The sequence below is a fragment of the Ammospiza caudacuta genome, chromosome 5, assembly GCF_027887145.1.
Source record: "Ammospiza caudacuta isolate bAmmCau1 chromosome 5, bAmmCau1.pri, whole genome shotgun sequence".
NCBI classification, from domain to species: domain Eukaryota; kingdom Metazoa; phylum Chordata; class Aves; order Passeriformes; family Passerellidae; genus Ammospiza; species Ammospiza caudacuta.
Genome location: NC_080597.1, coordinates 238,771 through 257,318, shown reverse-complemented (window position 1 = coordinate 257,318; position 18,548 = coordinate 238,771).

Here is an 18,548-nt window from a genome sequence, read left to right as displayed (position 1 = left end):
AAGAGCCGAGTGTAGCCGAACGCAGCCGACTTGAGACGAAGAGCCGAGTGTAGCCGAACACAGCCGACTTGAGACGAAGAGCCGAGTGTAGCCGAACACAGCCGACATTGGCCGCATTTAGACAAAGAGCCGAATATGACCGACTTTAGCCCAACCGGGCCGAGTTCAGCCGAAGAGCCGGAAAAGCCGAATTTAGACGAAAAGCCGAACCGAAACGATTTTAGACCTAAGCCGAACCAAGCCTAATTTAGCCGAGTTTATTTCAACAGAACCGAACGACGCCGCAGCGCTCTGCCCGCAGTGCGCCGGTGCAGACGGCAGGGGGCGCTGTATAAAGTGAGTATCAAATATCAACTATCTATAAGAAGGAATAAAAAGCTCTGTGTCACGTGCAGCAGTAGAAAATTTCAGGCTCCCAGGGAATAAATAGTTTTCTTTCAATCATTTTCGTTTTGGAGTTTTTTTACTCCCAGGTAGCCTGAAAGTTACTACTGCTGCTTTTTTATTCTAAAGCTAGAAAGGAAAACCAAGATTAGAAATACAGGGAAAGAAAGGAAGAAAAAGAAAAAAAGATAATAAGGAAAGGAACTGAAAGGAAGAAAGAAGGAAGGACAGGCAGGGAGGAAGGAAGGAAGACATAAAAAAAAAAAAAAAAAAAAAAAAAAAAAAAAAAAAAAAAAAAAAAAACCCACAGGAAAAAAATAGGAAAAAAGAAAACCAAAACCAAAAACAAACAAAAAACCCCAAACAACAACAACAACAAGATGGGCAAGAAAAAAACGCAGAAGAAAACCCCAAGATGGGCAAGAAAAAGCCCAGAATAGAACCCCAAGATGGGCGAGAAAAATCCCAGAAAAAAAACCGGAAAAAAACCCTAAGAAAAACCCAGAAAAAAAACAACAGAAAAGAACCCAAAATGGGCAAGAAAAATCCCTGAAAACAGACCAGGGAAAAACCCCAAGATGGGCAAGAAATAAAATCAGAACAAAAAACCAAGATGGGGAAGAAAAAAATCCAAGAAAAAAAAAAAAAATAGAAACAAAAGAAAATGGCAAAGAAAAATCCAGAAAAACAGAAAAAAAACCCAAGGGGGCAAGATAAAACCAGAAAAAAACACCAAGATGGGCAAGAAGAAACGAAGAAAAAACCCCAACAAATGCCAGAAAAAAATCAAGGAAAAAGGGAGTAAAAGCCCCAAGAAACAAGGCAAGAAAGAGAGGCAATAAAGGCCACAAAAACTCAAGAAAAAAAAAAACAAAAACAAGAAATGCCAGAAAAAGGTACGAAAATGGTTCTGCCAGGTGCGATCAAGGTGAGCGGGTTCAGATTCAGGTCCAGGAGATGAACAAGTGTCAGATTAGCTTGGGGCACTGCTGTGCAATGCAGCTGTGACAGGATTTATGTTTAAATATACTTTAAATACATTGGGGATTGTTTGGCTTTTATTGGGGTATAGGCTGGAGATTTAATAAAAAATATAGAAATAGAAATCCAAATATATCATATATATGTCGATATCAATAAATATTTAATATATATAAATATAAGTAAAAGAAATATATTGTGTCAAAAGAATATATCTATTATTCTATAAAAAGGTATTCTCTCCAATATATATAATATCTACAAATATAACAAATGAAAATTACAAATCTAGATGTGAATAGAATTATGACAAACAAAATTATTTTTAAAATTTTAAATGTGTTTTAAATAAAGGGGTGTCTTTGTTTTTATTTCGTTAGAGGCAGGGGTTTTATTTTAAATAATAGAAGTACTATAGAAATGTAAATCGACATACAGAAATATATAATAAATATATAGAGATAAAAAGATATAATGCCAAACTATGAATAGAAATAGAAATCTATGTAAGTAACATGAAGAGATGCAATATATAATATAATTTTTATTATACAGTAATATAAATTCTAAATATAAATGCGAATATAAATATGAAAAATATATGATGGGGGCTCGGAGCAGCCCAGGTGTGAGTGCGAGGATGATGGGGGCTCGGAGCAGCCCAGGTGTGAGTGCGAGGATGAGGAGGGGCCGGCTCCTGCCGGGGCCAGGCTGCTTTAGGGGGAGGCTTTGCCTCGGCTCCCTTTTGCACGGAGCTGCTGAGTGGAGGGGTTTATGGGGCGCTGCCGGCGCTGTCTCGTGGAAGGGCTGCGGGAGCTTCTCACAGGGTCGGGGGGACACCTGGATCCGCGCCTGGATCCGCGGAGCATCGCTTAAAGGAGGCGCCGAGGGACGAATCTTTGTGCCGGGGAGCAGCAGCCGAACAGGTGAGCCCGTGTGGGTTTGGAGCGGGGAATTTTCTCCTTCCCCTTTGCAATTTCATCTTGCCGGTCCCTCCCCGGATCCCCAGGAACGAAAATGGAGCTTATGAAGACAAAAGGGATTAAGGAGAAGGAAGCAGCTCCTCTTCTCTTTTTGTCTGCGTTTGAACTGAGGGGATCCCTCTTGACTTGTGGTTTTAAGGGTGTTGATTGCGGGAAAAGCTGCCTTTTCCAGGCTGTTAGGGGTATCCCTGGGGTGACAGGGAATCCCGGCGTTCTATTCTAAGGGGAATGGGAAAAGTATTCTTGTGGTATTCTGGGTTTGATTTGAAGGCAGCCACCACATTTTCATCACCCTCGGGTTTAAATGGAGGGGGCAGCCCTTGTGTCCCTCCTTTTGAAGGGTTTGAATGGAGGTCGAAATCGCCCTTTGCCATCAGTCGAAGGCTTTCATTTGAGGAGCGCCCCTTCTTTTCTGCTCTCCTAGGGGGTGAAATTGGAGGGGAGAACACATTTCTTTGCCCTTGTTGGAGTGAGGTGCGCCCCGCCTGCGGCGTCGGTTTCGGGGTTGGCTTGCGGGGAGCCGCAGCTCCGGCAGCGTTTCCAGGGCTGCAATGGGGCTGTGCCGCTGCATCGGAGGGCGCTCGTCGTGCCCGCGGCCCGGCCCGGAACGTTCCCGCTCGGGAGCGCTGCCGGCACGGCCCGGGCGGCTGCCGGGGCGCACGGGGGATTCGGCGCGGCCGGGCCGGCCGAGGGCGGCGGTGGCGGAGCCGCGCCGGTGCGAGCCGAGGGGAGCCGGGCCGGGCCGGCCGAGGGCGGCGGAGGCGGCGCGGGCGCTGCTGCGCCGGCCCGGGCGGTGCCGGCCGCTCCGTCCGCTCCGGGCGCGGGGCCGGGGCGCCGCCGGGAGCCCCGGGCCCGGTGCCGGCCCCGCCGGGCAGGGGCAGCGGGCGGGGCTCCCCGGGACGGCGCCGGCCCCGCGTGCCGGAGCAGCCGCCGCAGGAGCCGCTTCCCTGCCGGGAGCCGCGCTCCGTCCGGGGCCGGCAGCGAGCGCGGGGTTCGGCCGCTCAAAGCTCGGCGGTGCCGCGGCTCGGAGGCGCTTTGGAGGCGTTGATTGCGTGGCTGTGTTCGGTTTGCAGCGGGCGTACGCTAAGGGATGCGGTGTTCTTCCCGAGCGGCACGGTTCTCGGTGCCGGTAGGGCTGGTAAAGGTTTGTTTTGGATTGGGTTTTGTAGTCGGATTTTTTTTTTTTTTTTTCCTGGGTATTATGTTTAGAAGGGCGCGCAATGGTTTTTACGGGTCGTAGCGCGAAGCAGCGGTTCGCATTTTAATTCTGTTGCGGCGGCTTTTATTAGCGTGAGTGTGTAGTGTTTGTTTTGGGGGGCTTGGGGGAGCGTCGTGTCGTTCATAGCCGCGGGTTTTTAATCTCGGTAATTGCATGTGTGTTTATCGTCTTCCAGGGCTTTTGTGTGTTTGGTTTGTTCGATTGTAGTGTATGTTTTATGGTTACGGGTAATTTGGGGGACATGGTTTATGGTTACGTTTGTCTTTAGTCTTTGTGTTTGTCTCTAGGTGGTATTTTTATTTTGATCGCTTGAGGCACTATGGGTTTATTCAGTTGGGAATAATTTTTTTGTTGCAGATTTAAGTTTATCTGTTTTTTGGTATTATTCTTGTTGTTGGTTTCTTTATTTTCTTTTGTTGTTGTTGTTGTCTTTTAATGTATTTGAGTATTGTTTATCAGGGGTTTTTTTTGGGAACATGGGTATTTATATGGTGGGTTTTTAAAGTATTTCTTTATTTGGGTAGTTAATTTCTTAGTTTTTAGTGGTTGAGATGTTTTTCCGTTTTTTTAATTAGTTCAGGTTTTAACGTTATTTTTACAGAGGATTTATTCTTTGAGTTAGTGTAGAGGTAGAATTTTGTAGAATTTTGTTTTTTTGGTTTTTTTGGGTTTTTTTTAGTAACGTTGAGGATGAGTGGCACTGTCTTGAGTTTAGTAGATTGGTTTGACTTTTTTTAAGCACTTTTTGTAATTTGCTGTGTGTGTTTCTATAGGATTTTCTTTTATTTTGGTTCCATTTTTCTGTCGTGATGAGAATTGTTATTGTAAAGAGTGTTCTTTGTTTTTTCGCTGACACTTGTTTGGCTGTTGGAGATTCCTTGATGTTTTTGGAAGATATTGGTGGGAATTTGGTGCTGTTTGTTCTGTCATTTCATTTAGGAATTGGATTTTAAATATACAATCATGACTCTAACTCTATTGAAACAAAAGAAATAGATGTGTAGCAATGGGAATGAGCCAATTTTATTTTTATATATTCGGTCAATTTTTAAAATTTAACATGTAACTTAAGTCATTATATGTTTCAATAAGTCATTCTAATTATAGTAGAGTATTGTGTATGTGTATAGATATATGAATTGAGAACATAAATGTAAATACGACCCAAACAAAAATACAAATATATAAATGTATTGCAACTATATGCAGATATATAAAAAAAATTAATAATAAATTGTAAATGTAAAATAACATAAATTGATACAATATATAATACAAGTAATACTGTATATATCTTATTAAAAATATTATAGGAAATGGATATAAAATAGATATAAATATGGGTGTGATCTATCTATCTATCTATATCTATCATTTGTTGTATATTATGATAAATATAAATATTTAAAAAAATTTAGGTAGTTTAAAATAATGAATGTTTTTGCTTTTTCTTTGCCAAAGCAGGGGTTTTAGTATAAAAATTAAAAATACAAATAATATAAAGGTAGAAATATAAGTATAGAAATATATAGTAAACACAGTAAAGATTTATATAAAAATTAGAAATATAAGGAAAAAGAAGTTGTAGCAGTAGATATGGTAAATAATTTAAAAAATAATTCCCGTATAGTTTTGAATAAGGTGCATATTATATATAGTTATTAATGTAATGCATCAATATAAACTATAAATATAAATTTGAATATAGTCATGCAAGCTATAACTATAAAAATATTTCAATATAGTGTAAAAGAAAGGTTTTTTGTATGTATTGAGTTAGAAAGGGATTTTAATTTTAAATAATAAAAGTGTTATAGAAATAGAATTTAAAAAATATAAATATAGAATCAATACATAAAGATATTTATAAAACCACAAAAGATAAATAAATATTATTAGTAGGAATAGACACAATATAGTATAAGGAATAGACATAATATAGTGTATAAATGACATACTGCATCCATGTCCACTATAAATATGCATGTGAATATAAATACGAAAAATAGAAATATCAAATGTATTTAAATCTAATTTAAAACAACGGGGCTTGTTTGGGTCATGTCGGGTAAGCGGCGGGTTTTTGGCATTTATTTCCGAGCAGTGTTTGTCGGGGGTCGCCCCTGTTGTTTTTTGCCGCCTTCGCTGCCCGCAGCCCCGAGGCGCGCTGCGGCCCCGGCTGGGGCGGGCGGCAGTGCTGCCGCCTTGTGGGCAGAGCGCGGTACTGCAGCCCTGCGCCGAGAGGGCTGCCATCTTGGGAGCGGCGAGTCGCGGGTGTCGCGGACTTTCAATTGACCTTCTCGAGATGGGGGCAGAAATGGCGCGTAAATTGAAGGCCCCAGTCCGTCTTCAGGGCTGCCTGCGTGTAAGACCGAAGCCGGCGCGGCCCCAGTGGGATTTTCTGTGGCGTTTTAGCTGTACCCGACACGCGCTGTGGTCTCAGCGGCGCCGCGGGCGAGCGTATTTTGGCGGGTTTGTGACAGGCATGTGGGTAAACGGGTCTCTGTGCCGGGGTCCTGTCACGGCCGCTTTCCCGCCCTGAGGGAGCCGAGCCGGGGCGAATAGTTCCGAAGAGCCGAAGAGCCGCGTGTGGCCGGAAACAGCCGAGTTTCACCGAAGAGCCGCGTGTGGCCGAAAAGAGCCGAGTTTCCCCGAGGAGCGCAGTGGAGCCGAAAACAGCCGACTTGAACCGAAGAGCCGAGTGTGGCCAAAACAGCCGAGTGTAGCCGACACTGGCCGCTTTTAGACAATGTGCCGAATATGACCGAGTTTAGCCCAATCGTGCCGAGTTCGGCCGAAGAGCCGAACTGAAACGAGTTTAGACCAAGAGCCGAACGGAGCCGAATTCAGCCGAGTTTCATTCAACAGAACCGAACGCCGCCGCAGCGCTGTGCCTGCAGTGCGCCTGTGCAGACGGCAGGAGGCGCTGTGCCTGCAGTGCGCCGGGACAGACGACAGGGAGCGCTGGGGCTGCAGTGCGCCGGGACAGACGGCAGGGGGCGCTGTATCAAGTAAGTATCAAATATCAACTATCTATAAGAAGGGATTAAAAGCTCTATGTCACGTGCAGCAGTAGAAAATTTCAGGCTCCCAGGGAATAAATAGTTTTCTTTAAATCATTTTCGTTTTGGAGTTTTTTTTTTTACTCCCAGGTATCCTGACAGTTTCTACTGCTGCTGTTTTATTCTAAAGCTAGAAAGATAAACCAAGATCAGAAATACAAGAAAGGGAAAGGGATAGGAAAGGAAAGGAAAGGAAGCAGGAGAGCAAGAGGGAGGGGAAGGGTTGAAAACCAGAGTGAAAAAAGAAAAAAGAGTTGGAGGGAAAAAGAGAGGGCATTCGGGAGGAGCGGTGCTGCCTCGGGTCCTTCCCCGCCCTGGGGCGAAGGAGCCGTTTGATGCCCGGGAGGGAGTGCAGCTCCCGGTGGCGCGGGAGGGCGCCGTGGCTGTCAGCCCGAGACTACAACTCCCGGCAGGCCGTGCTGCCGGCGCGGCGTGTGACGCAACGGCTGACGCGGCCCATGAGTGGCTGGCGTGCCAGGCGGCCGCGCGGGGCTGTGCGCGGGCAGCTGGCGGCGCCTCTCCCGCGCGGGACGGCGACGCTGGAGGGGCGAAGGCTCCGTGTGGGCGCCCGCGTGGAGCTGAGGAGCGCGGAAGGAGCGTCCGCCCGGTTCGTCGGCCTCACTCAGCGGTGCCGGGGGCGGGGGCGCTGCCGCCCGCCGATGGCGGAGGGCGAGGCGGTGCTTTGCTGCCGCGGGCCGGGAGCTGCAGGAGCCGCCGCGGGCGAGCGGCGCCGGGCGCTGCCGCGGTCCCGGTGGGGCGGCCGCCCTCGGGCTGGCGGAGGCGCCGGAGGAGCCCCCGAGCCGCAGCCGTCTCCCTCGGGCTGCTGCCGGTGCTGCGGGCGGAGGCGGCTCCGCCGCGTGTCGGGCGTTGCGAGCAGGGAGCGCTGCGACATCGGCGGCGTGACGGGGCTGCTGCCCGCGTTAGTGCTCGTGGCTCTTTGCGCCGTGGAAACGGACGGAGCGGCGCTGAGCGGTAAAGCCCGAGATGGCCGGGAGAATGCCCAGCGCGGGGAGCCGGCGGGCTGTACCCTTCGGATGGCCCAGGTGCGAGCTGCAAACTCACCCCCGCTTCCGCCCCTGCCCTCCCGAGCCCCAGGGAAAATGCTTTCCAGCATTGTCGAGCTTCTGAAAGACAAAACTTGTGATTTGACACTAGCATCCAGAAAAGGTTTCTGTCTAGATTAGCAAATGCCTAAATTGTTCTTGGTTACATCCCATGACCGGTTTTAGGCAGTGACTTTATACTGCTTTTAGGATGTTCTTGTACAATGGTGAGAAAAGTGGCAGGTCTGATAGTGGTTTCACTTTTTCTCTACTTCCCGTTCCAAAAGATTCTTTTATCCAAGCATTTGTTTTAAAATTCTACTGTAGGCGTTTATGGTTCACTTTTTTTTTCTTTGCAGCACCCGTGACTTTTTTTTTTCTCTAAATCGGGAGTAAATATAGCTGAGTAAAAGTACCTTGATTTTCTTCCTTCTTTTTTAACTGAATTGTTTTTATTAAAAATCCTATTTGAATATGTAGAAAAAGTGGGGATGTCCTGTAATATATCCTAGCTTTTCTTGTTTATAGGGTGCTCAGAAAGCATGCGTCCCTTAGAGTCCCACAGAAAGGTTCTCAGTGCGATCTCTATCAAGGTATGTATTTACAAATAAGTGATCCCTTTAGATATTTGCCTGTGAATTACCTTTTCCTGTAATTGAGAGCTTGCGTTCTGTGGGTTTTATGATAAAGCTGTAAAACATGTAAGAATGGTTTTGCAAGTCTTAATCGTTGAAGGCAGCAAGAAGTGGATTTAGAGCCTGTTCTTGAGCAGACAAAGGGAAAAAGTGTGACTTTGATGCTGAACTTGTCATTTTTCATTGGACTTGTCTGGAATGATTTAAGAATAGAGAGAGCTAGAAAAAGAGAGAAATAGAATTGGTTCTTGAGCCCTCCTCAAATGCTCACCATGATGCAGCGTAGAGCCGAAGGGAAGGGTGATGGAACAGAGCTCTGTGCTTTAGAAGGAAATAAATTTAAACCTGACCTCCACACAGAGTCTCACTAACTTCTGTTGTTTTAAAATACCAAATACGTTTAGGAAGTGTTGGAAGTTAGTATTTTGGGAAAGAAATGGCAGTTCCACAGAACATTCCATGGAACAGAGGCTCTGGGAACGATTCGTGTTGTAACTGCTGTCACTGCAATCAGTTGGTGGCTCAGCCTTGCAATGTGCACTTGGCCTTCTATAAAGCACTGTTTTGTTTGCCTTTCAGTGCTGTGAGTCTTGATAAATTGGAGAAGAGCCCAAGAGAAATTTTTCATCCCTTGATATAAAAGGTAGGAAGTGACTTTTTTTGGTTTGGTTCTTTTTCTTTATTATTTTCTGGAAATAAAAGTAATTAAGTATAGGTACTACTGGTTTGTTTCTTCCAGTAGCAGGTGATAATAATAGTAGTAGTACTAGTAAAAATAATAATAGACATAATAATAATAGTAATGTGTAATACTACTTACACTGTCTTTATCCATTGGTCTGGCCATTTCAAATCAAAACTTCTAAACACAAATCAAGCCATCATCCTTGTAGAATCTTTCACAGCAGTGGGCTAAAGATCCTGGTTTTGTTGACAGGATTTATTGGTTGTGGAAGAACAAGAGGGAAGTAGAAGCCTAACTACTTCTAGCTCACAGAGCCGTCCAGTGAACAGAGCTTTGTGTTTTGATGGGCTTGTGATGACTTTGAAATCAATTGCTCCTTACAGTAAAAAAAAAATTCATGTTTTTTTGAACGTGACAGCAGAAATACTTTTAGGCACCAACTGAATAATAATAGATCACCAATTTAAGTAAAAAATTCATGCTATACTATCAAAATTTAAAGGTAAATTATTATGTATTAGGTGATGGTCTAAAGTGTATGTTCTCATGTGTAATGCAAAGATACATACGTACCTGAAAGTCCTTAGAGGAAGCAAATTTTTATGTCTGCTGTTTGACTGTTTATCATACGATATTTGGTTTTCTTTCCCAGGGATGGGTGAATTTTAACTTTGGAGTCCTCTATGCTAAGGATGCTCAGCTTACAGGTGATGAAATGTTCAGTAATGGTGAGTTTTTCACCTTCTCTTTAATTGCTGTGCTGATCTGAATAAGAAAAAAACAAAAGCAAGAGAAAAAAGAAGGATGGTTTATTATTTTTGATGCTGTTTTGTTTGTTTCCTCAGTATTTGCTGCAGCTCTGCGAACCCAAGCTTTGGGTTCCTTCTGTCCCACTGGGAGTTGCCCAATTTGGTTGCATCTGGTGAAATTCCCCCTGAGACCTTACAGAACTAGCTCAAACTGCGTGAGAGCCATTTGCAGTTCTCTCCAGACGCCTGGAGAATGGGCGACGTTTCTGAGGATCCGGCGAGCGTGCTTCTGTCCAAACTCAGTCTGTGAAATTCCTGGGGAAAACCCTTCTGTGTCCTGAAGGGCTCAAACTCTGGTGAGGATCCAGTTATCAGGTGCTCACCTGGATGGTTCCAGCTCCCAAAGGTAACACTTGTACTCTTGCCCTGTAGTTTACATCTATTGTATTTTTGTTATTTTGCAAGATTTTTTGACTTTGCAAAATATTGTGCATTTCACTCTTTGGAACCTCTCAGATGGTTCTTTGGTGCAGCACCACCCCATGGGACACTTGGCTGCTGTCCTGAAGGGGTTGGTCGCTGGAATTGTAAATCCTGGAGAGTTTATATGTCTTCTGTCCCCAGGCAGGTATCATGGTTTGTTTCCTTTTGTTCTGTTGGTTAGGCGCTGCTTCTCGTTGCAAGTATGAATTTCAAACTGCCCTGTTCTTACTTTAACTGTTTTCCTGGTTCTCTCCGCACGGCAGGGAAAGACTCTCGTCTCCTTGCCGTCGGGCTCGGTGCTGTCCAAGAAGATGCAGAGACTAAAAAAATCCTAAGAAGCAAAATAGGACTGCAGGGAAAAGAAGCTGGAGAGAACAGAAGGTGATATTGTTATCCTTACCCTGTATTAGAAACATCCGCTGTGCTTTGATGCTGGCAGCTGCCAGGGGCTTCTTAGCTCTTTGTAGGCAGGTGTAGGTGTTCACTTGTAGGTTTTTTCTCTGGACAAGGCAATTCAAACTTTGCTAAGCTTATATTTGCAGATTACTCTGTAGCACAGTCCAGCATGACATTTTTGAATGTTGTAAAAATACCATGTTACTTGGAAATTGCTAATGAAGAGAAGCTTTAGGGGAAAATAAGATTTCAGGGTTGGAAGATGTGAGAAGAATTTTATGGGGATGTTAGACTGAAGTAAAGCACACTTGAAGCTGGACTGGCACGCTGGCAGGTCCCCTATTAAACAGTAGTGCTGAGGTTAGCCTGGGGGTTGCCCGTTGTTTCTGTAGAAATCAGTGTTTGCTGGTCTTCAGAGGTAAGCTGCTTTGAAAAGCTGGAAGGTGCAGCGTGCTGACAAGCCCCATGCTTTGGATTAAAAGTAGATTTCGGAAGGGTCCTAAGCTTTTGTCTTTTCCTAGAAGTCGATGTAATCCTATCGAGGGGTTTTTAATTCTGTGTTGCCACGTCATCCATCAGAGCCCTGTTGTACTAATCATCATACAGATACAAAACAGAAAATCAGACCCTGTCCCAACCACTTGGAGCCCAGAAGACGATTTCCTCGGGCTGCCATTTGCGTGCCATCGGTACTCACCACGAACTGACCCCTGTGGCTGTGACCCAGCACCGGGACGCTGACGGAAGGAGGCTGGTGGCAGAGCCTGGAGGTCCCTGTCCCACGGGGAGGGAGAGGACGAGGCAGCGTCGCCTGCAGGGAGGGTCTCGTCCCCAGAGAGCAGCCGGCGACTCCATCCCTGCCCGGGGCTCCGGGTGCACCCTCGGGGAGGACGCCTGCCCTCAGGTTTCCCCCTGGGCACCCGGGGAGGGAACCAGGTCCATCCGTGTGGCAGCTGCAGGGCCTGCAGGCTCTGGGGCTCTGCAGCCGTGTGCCTTGTCACAGGGTGGCAGGGACGTGGCACTGCCCGGCCGCGCCGCTGGCCTCGGATCCTCGCTGCTTTCCTCCTGATCCCACTTGGATGTACCAGCAGTCTTCTGTCTTTTCTTTAAAAGTGTCCTTGGGAGACTTCAAAGAGAGGGTAATCAGTGATGTCAAAGCCGACATATTTGACCCATTGGCACTCAAGAGAAAAGACAAAAAGCTGCTTTGCATCCTTGTGCCTGCAAGTCATGAAGGGGCTGGGCGAGGTCACTGAGGCTCTGAGATGGAGGTGAGTTTGCATTCCAGTTTATTGGAACGGAGGCTCATCAGAAGTTTCCTCGGCTATCCAAGGCACAGAGCCCCTGAGCCGAGTGAGCCTGAGCTGCTGCGTGCTTGCTGTGAGCTTTGGGGTGAGCGGGCATCGTTGCAGGCCTGGGATGGATTGAAATGCGCTGAGGAAAGCAGAGGCAGGGAGGGAGGGAAATGCTCTGTTAACTTGTGCCAATTCTTCTGTCAGACTCATCACGGCGGGACAGCGTGAGGACTGAAAGTGTAAGAAGATGTGGAGGGAAACAGAGAACCTGACAGGAGCATCGGACGCACGAGTGCACGAATTTTGCTTTTTGCTTGGATGTAAACTCAGGAGTTGAAAGGAATTTGGGAGTGAGAAGGGACATTTTAGAAGGAGAAGAAGAAAAAGAAGTTGTTGTTGTTGTTGCAGTCCTGGCAAAATCTTTTCTTCTAGCTAATAAAAGAAGTTAGCTTAAAAAACAAAAAGAAAAAAATGTAGTGGTTTTTTTTTTTTTTCCTTCACTATGATATTCATTGGTGGTATATGGTGTGTTGTTTTATTTCTTGGTATTATTAACTCTGTGTAAATTGTTTTTTGAGTGAAGCTGACTTTCTGGATGGGTTGGTTTGTATTTGAGGCAGGATTAATTTCAATAGGATTCTTTCATAGATTTCTGATGGGTATTACTGGGATTTTGGTTTTGTCTGTTGTATGTATAAACATAGAGCTTTGGTAGGGCCAGCTGGGCTGCTGGAGTTTTGGGTGTGAATTTATTAGATGGCTTTTGTTAGATGCAGTTTTTAATTTTTGAAATGTTTTTCAATGTAGTGGTCTTAAGGTGGTTTTTAAGAATTCCTTGTATTGTTTTCTGTTGTTTGTAGTTGGTGTATGATAAGGGATGTGGTGTGACTTCTTGAACGCTCTGGTTTTGGTGTTCCTAAGTTGTGATTTCTTTCTGGTTCGATAGTTTTTTTGTTTTTATTTCTTGGGACAGGGGCATTTATATGGTGGGTTTTTATAGGCAATACGTTTTTTAATTTAGGCAGTGATATTTTTTAGTATTTTAATAGTTTAGATTTTTTATTTTCATGGTTTTAATTATTTTTTTTAATTTTTTCAAATAACTTGTATAGATGATAGGTTGTTATTTGTGCATGAGCATAAAGGTAGAGCTTTGGGGACTTTTTTTAGTAATGTTCAGGGTCAGTTGTACAGTTTTGAGTCTCGTGAGTTGGTTTGATTTAATTTTTAATGGGTGTTTGTTTTTATTAGCAGTTGTGTCATTTTCAAGGTGTATTTGAGTTTTTTTGGGGTTTTTGAGATACTGGTTTAGGAGGAAGTTTATGATGAGCATGTGCAGAGGTTTTGGGCTACTTTATAGTGGGATTTAAAATTGATTTACAGTTAGGTTTATTTGAGTTTTTATTGGGGTTCAGTGACGTTGTGGGATGTTTGTTCCGTTAGTGATAGAGATAGGTTTTGTTCTGATGTGCTGCGACGGGACGGGCGTGTGCTGCGTGCCGGCGCTGACAAAGGTACGGTATCGTTGTGGCTCCGGTGTGTCGGGTTAGTGAACTTGTATGGTTTAATATAGAGATGAAAATAGCAATAAATATGAATTTAAAAATAAATCTAAAATTAGAGTGGTAAACATAAATATAGATAACAGATACATACATAAAACTATAATACATGGTATATAATTGGAACATATTATCATATCGGTAAATGATAGTCTATTTTTTATGTGTATATATATATATACAAAGATATATAAATATAGATTGTAAAAATAAAAATATTTAAATAGAGTAAAAGTAAATTGGGGGTTTTATTAGGTTATAGGCTGGGGTTTTTAAATAAATGATAGAAATAAAATATAAATTCAGATATACAAATATATATAGAAATACAAATATCTATACATATTTAATTTAAATAAATAGAAGTAAAAAAATATATATAATACAGAAAATATATATCTATGATTCTATTAGAAGGTATTCTCTCTAATATATATAATATCTATGAATAAAATAAATAAAAATATCCATATAAATATCATTCTAATTTTGAAAAATTAATTTACTTCCTAAATTTTAAACCTGGTTCAAATAAAGGGGTGTCGTTGGTTTTTATTTGGTTAGAGGCAGGAGTTTTATTTTAAATAATATAAGTAATATAGAAATGTGGATCTTAAGATAGAAATATATAATAAATATATAAAGAGAAATTGCTAAAGCATGAATATAAATGTATATATAAATATATGTAAGTAATATGAAGAGTTGTAGTACAGAATATAAATAACATTATACGGGAATATAAATATAAAAATATGTAAATATAGTTTAAAAGAAAGGGAATGTTTTGGCTTTTATTGAAGTAGAGGCAGGGGTTTGATTTTGAATATTATAAGTGTTAGAGAAGTAAAAATCTTGACGCAGAAATATTTAATCAATGTATAAAAATATATAAATAACTACTCGCATCAGATGTAGTATAGAATGTAAATTTATTTATAACTTGACATTGGTAAAGATAAATGTATAAGTAAGCAATAGACATTAATATACATTATTATAAATAGAAATACGAATATAAAAATCAGACATAAGGATAAAACCTATTTAAATATTTTTTAAAAGAAAGGGTTGGGGTCTTTTTTATTATTGGGTTAGAGGCAGGGTTTTCATTTTAAATAATATGAATGTAGATATTAATGTTACATATTTCTTAATATTGAGATATTAAATCGAGATATATATATATAAACACAAAATATAAGTAAATATAAATAATAGGAAGAGATGTAATGGAGAATACAAATAAGAGTATACATTAGTATACATTTTAAATGTAAAAGTGAATATCAACCTGGAAAATTGAATTTTAAAAAATATTTAAATGCAGTTGAGAAGACTGAGGTTCTTTTTGGCTTTAATGTGGGTAGAGGCAGGGTTTTTATTTTAAATAATGTAAGTGTTACAGATGTAAAAATCCTAACACAGAAAGATATAATAAATATATAAAGATATGAGTAAAAGTATATAAAAATATAAGTAATAGGAACACATGTAACATAGAATATAAATTTATAAATAAATCGCTAAATATGAATGCAAAATCGATCATACATCAGTAAACATTTTAAATATAAATTTGAAATTTTTTTTTTTTTAATTCAAATACAGTTGAAATGAAAGGGTTTTTTTTTTTGCCATGTATGGGGTAGAGGCAGGGGTTTTATTTTGAGTACTGTGAGTGTTACAGAAGTAAAAATCCTAACAGAAATATATACTTACTATGTAAAAATATGTATAAAAATATAAAAATAAATTTAAGTTTTAGGGATATATGCAATATGGAATAGAAATGTATTCATAAAAACAAATGTATAAATGGACAGTGTACATCAATATACATTATTAAATAGAAATGTGAATATTAATATGAAAAAAAAATTTTTTAAAAGATGTAATTTTTTTTTTTAAAGAAATTGTTGGGGTTTTGTTTTGTATTATCCTATTAGATTAGAGGCAGAAGTTTTTTTTCCTCTTCCCGGTTGTTTTGTGGCATTTATTTCAGAGCAGTTTTCGGCGGGGGTCGCCCCTGTTGTTTTTTGCCGCCTTCGCTGCCCGCAGCCCCGAGGCGCGCTGCGGCCCCGGCTGGAGCGGGCGGCAGTGCTGCCGCCTTGTGGGCAGAGCGCGGTACTGCAGCCCTGCGCCGAGAGGCCGCCACCTTGGGAGTGGCGCGTCGCGGATGTCGCGGACTTTCAATTGACCTTCTCAAGAGGGCGGCGAAAAGGGCGGGGAAGTGGAGGACCGGGGTGGGTGTCAGTGGACTGCCTGCATGGAATACCGACCCCGGCGCGGCCCCGGTGGTATTTTCTGTGGCGTTTCAAGTGTACCCGACACATGCTGTGGTCTCAGCGGCGGCGCGGGCGGGCGTATTTCGGCGGGTTTGTGACAGGCATGTGGGTTAAACGCCTCGCTGTGCCGGGGTCCTGTCACGTCCGCCTTCCCGCCCTGAGGGAGCCGAGCCGGGGCGAATAGTGCCGAAGAGCCGAGTGTAGGCGAACACAGCCGACTTGAGACGAAGAGCCGAGTGTAGCCGAACGCAGCCGACTTGAGACGAAGAGCCGAGTGTAGCCGAACACAGCCGACTTGAGACGAAGAGCCGAGTGTAGCCGAACACAGCCGACATTGGCCGCATTTAGACAAAGAGCCGAATATGACCGACTTTAGCCCAACCGGGCCGAGTTCAGCCGAAGAGCCGGAAAAGCCGAATTTAGACGAAAAGCCGAACCGAAACGATTTTAGACCTAAGCCGAACCAAGCCTAATTTAGCCGAGTTTATTTCAACAGAACCGAACGACGCCGCAGCGCTCTGCCCGCAGTGCGCCGGTGCAGACGGCAGGGGGCGCTGTATAAAGTGAGTATCAAATATCAACTATCTATAAGAAGGAATAAAAAGCTCTGTGTCACGTGCAGCAGTAGAAAATTTCAGGCTCCCAGGGAATAAATAGTTTTCTTTCAATCATTTTCGTTTTGGAGTTTTTTTACTCCCAGGTAGCCTGAAAGTTACTACTGCTGCTTTTTTATTCTAAAGCTAGAAAGGAAAACCAAGATTAGAAATACAGGGAAAGAAAGGAAGAAAAAGAAAAAAAGATAATAAGGAAAGGAACTGAAAGGAAGAAAGAAGGAAGGACAGGCAGGGAGGAAGGAAGGAAGACATAAAAAAAAAAAAAAAAAAAAAAAAAAAAAAAACCCACAGAAAAAAAATAGGAAAAAAGAAAACCAAAACCAAAAACAAACAAAAAACCCCAAACAACAACAACAACAAGATGGGCAAGAAAAAAACGCAGAAGAAAACCCCAAGATGGGCAAGAAAAAGCCCAGAATAGAACCCCAAGATGGGCGAGAAAAATCCCAGAAAAAAAACCGGAAAAAAACCCTAAGAAAAACCCAGAAAAAAAACAACAGAAAAGAACCCAAAATGGGCAAGAAAAATCCCTGAAAACAGACCAGGGAAAAACCCCAAGATGGGCAAGAAATAAAATCAGAACAAAAAACCAAGATGGGGAAGAAAAAAATCCAAGAAAAAAAAAAAAAATAGAAACAAAAGAAAATGGCAAAGAAAAATCCAGAAAAACAGAAAAAAAACCCAAGGGGGCAAGATAAAACCAGAAAAAAACACCAAGATGGGCAAGAAGAAACGAAGAAAAAACCCCAACAAATGCCAGAAAAAAATCAAGGAAAAAGGGAGTAAAAGCCCCAAGAAACAAGGCAAGAAAGAGAGGCAATAAAGGCCACAAAAACTCAAGAAAAAAAAAAACAAAAACAAGAAATGCCAGAAAAAGGTACGAAAATGGTTCTGCCAGGTGCGATCAAGGTGAGCGGGTTCAGATTCAGGTCCAGGAGATGAACAAGTGTCAGATTAGCTTGGGGCACTGCTGTGCAATGCAGCTGTGACAGGATTTATGTTTAAATATACTTTAAATACATTGGGGATTGTTTGGCTTTTATTGGGGTATAGGCTGGAGATTTAATAAAAAATATAGAAATAGAAATCCAAATATATCATATATATGTCGATATCAATAAATATTTAATATATATAAATATAAGTAAAAGAAATATATTGTGTCAAAAGAATATATCTATTATTCTATAAAAAGGTATTCTCTCCAATATATATAATATCTACAAATATAACAAATGAAAATTACAAATCTAGATGTGAATAGAATTATGACAAACAAAATTATTTTTAAAATTTTAAATGTGTTTTAAATAAAGGGGTGTCTTTGCTTTTTATTTCGTTTTATTTTAAATAATAGAAGTACTATAGAAATGTAAATCGACATACAGAAATATATAATAAATATATAGAGATAAAAAGATATAATGCCAAACTATGAATAGAAATAGAAATCTATGTAAGTAACATGAAGAGATGCAATATATAATATAATGCTTATTATACAGTAATACAAATTCTAAATATAAATGCGAATATAAATATGAAAAATATATGATGGGGGCTCGGAGCAGCCCAGGTGTGAGTGCGAGGATGATGGGGGCTCGGAGCAGCCCAGGTGTGAGTGCGAGGATGAGGAGGGGCCGGCTCCTGCCGGGGCCAGGCTGCTTTAGGGGGAGGCTTTGCCTCGGCTCCCTTTTGCACGGAGCTGCTGAGTGGAGGGGTTTATGGGGCGCTGCCGGCGCTGTCTCGTGGAAGGGCTGCGGGAGCTTCTCACAGGGTCGGGGGGACACCTGGATCCGCGCCTGGATCCGCGGAGCATCGCTTAAAGGAGGCGCCGAGGGACGAATCTTTGTGCCGGGGAGCAGCAGCCGAACAGGTGAGCCCGTGTGGGTTTGGAGCGGGGAATTTTCTCCTTCCCCTTTGCAATTTCATCTTGCCGGTCCCTCCCCGGATCCCCAGGAACAAAAATGGAGCTTATGAAGACAAAAGGGATTAAGGAGAAGGAAGCAGCTCCTCTTCTCTTTTTGTCTGCGTTTGAACTGAGGGGATCCCTCTTGACTTGTGGTTTTAAGGGTGTTGATTGCGGGAAAAGCTGCCTTTTCCAGGCTGTTAGGGGTATCCCTGGGGTGACAGGGAATCCCTGCGTTCTATTCTAAGGGGAATGGGAAA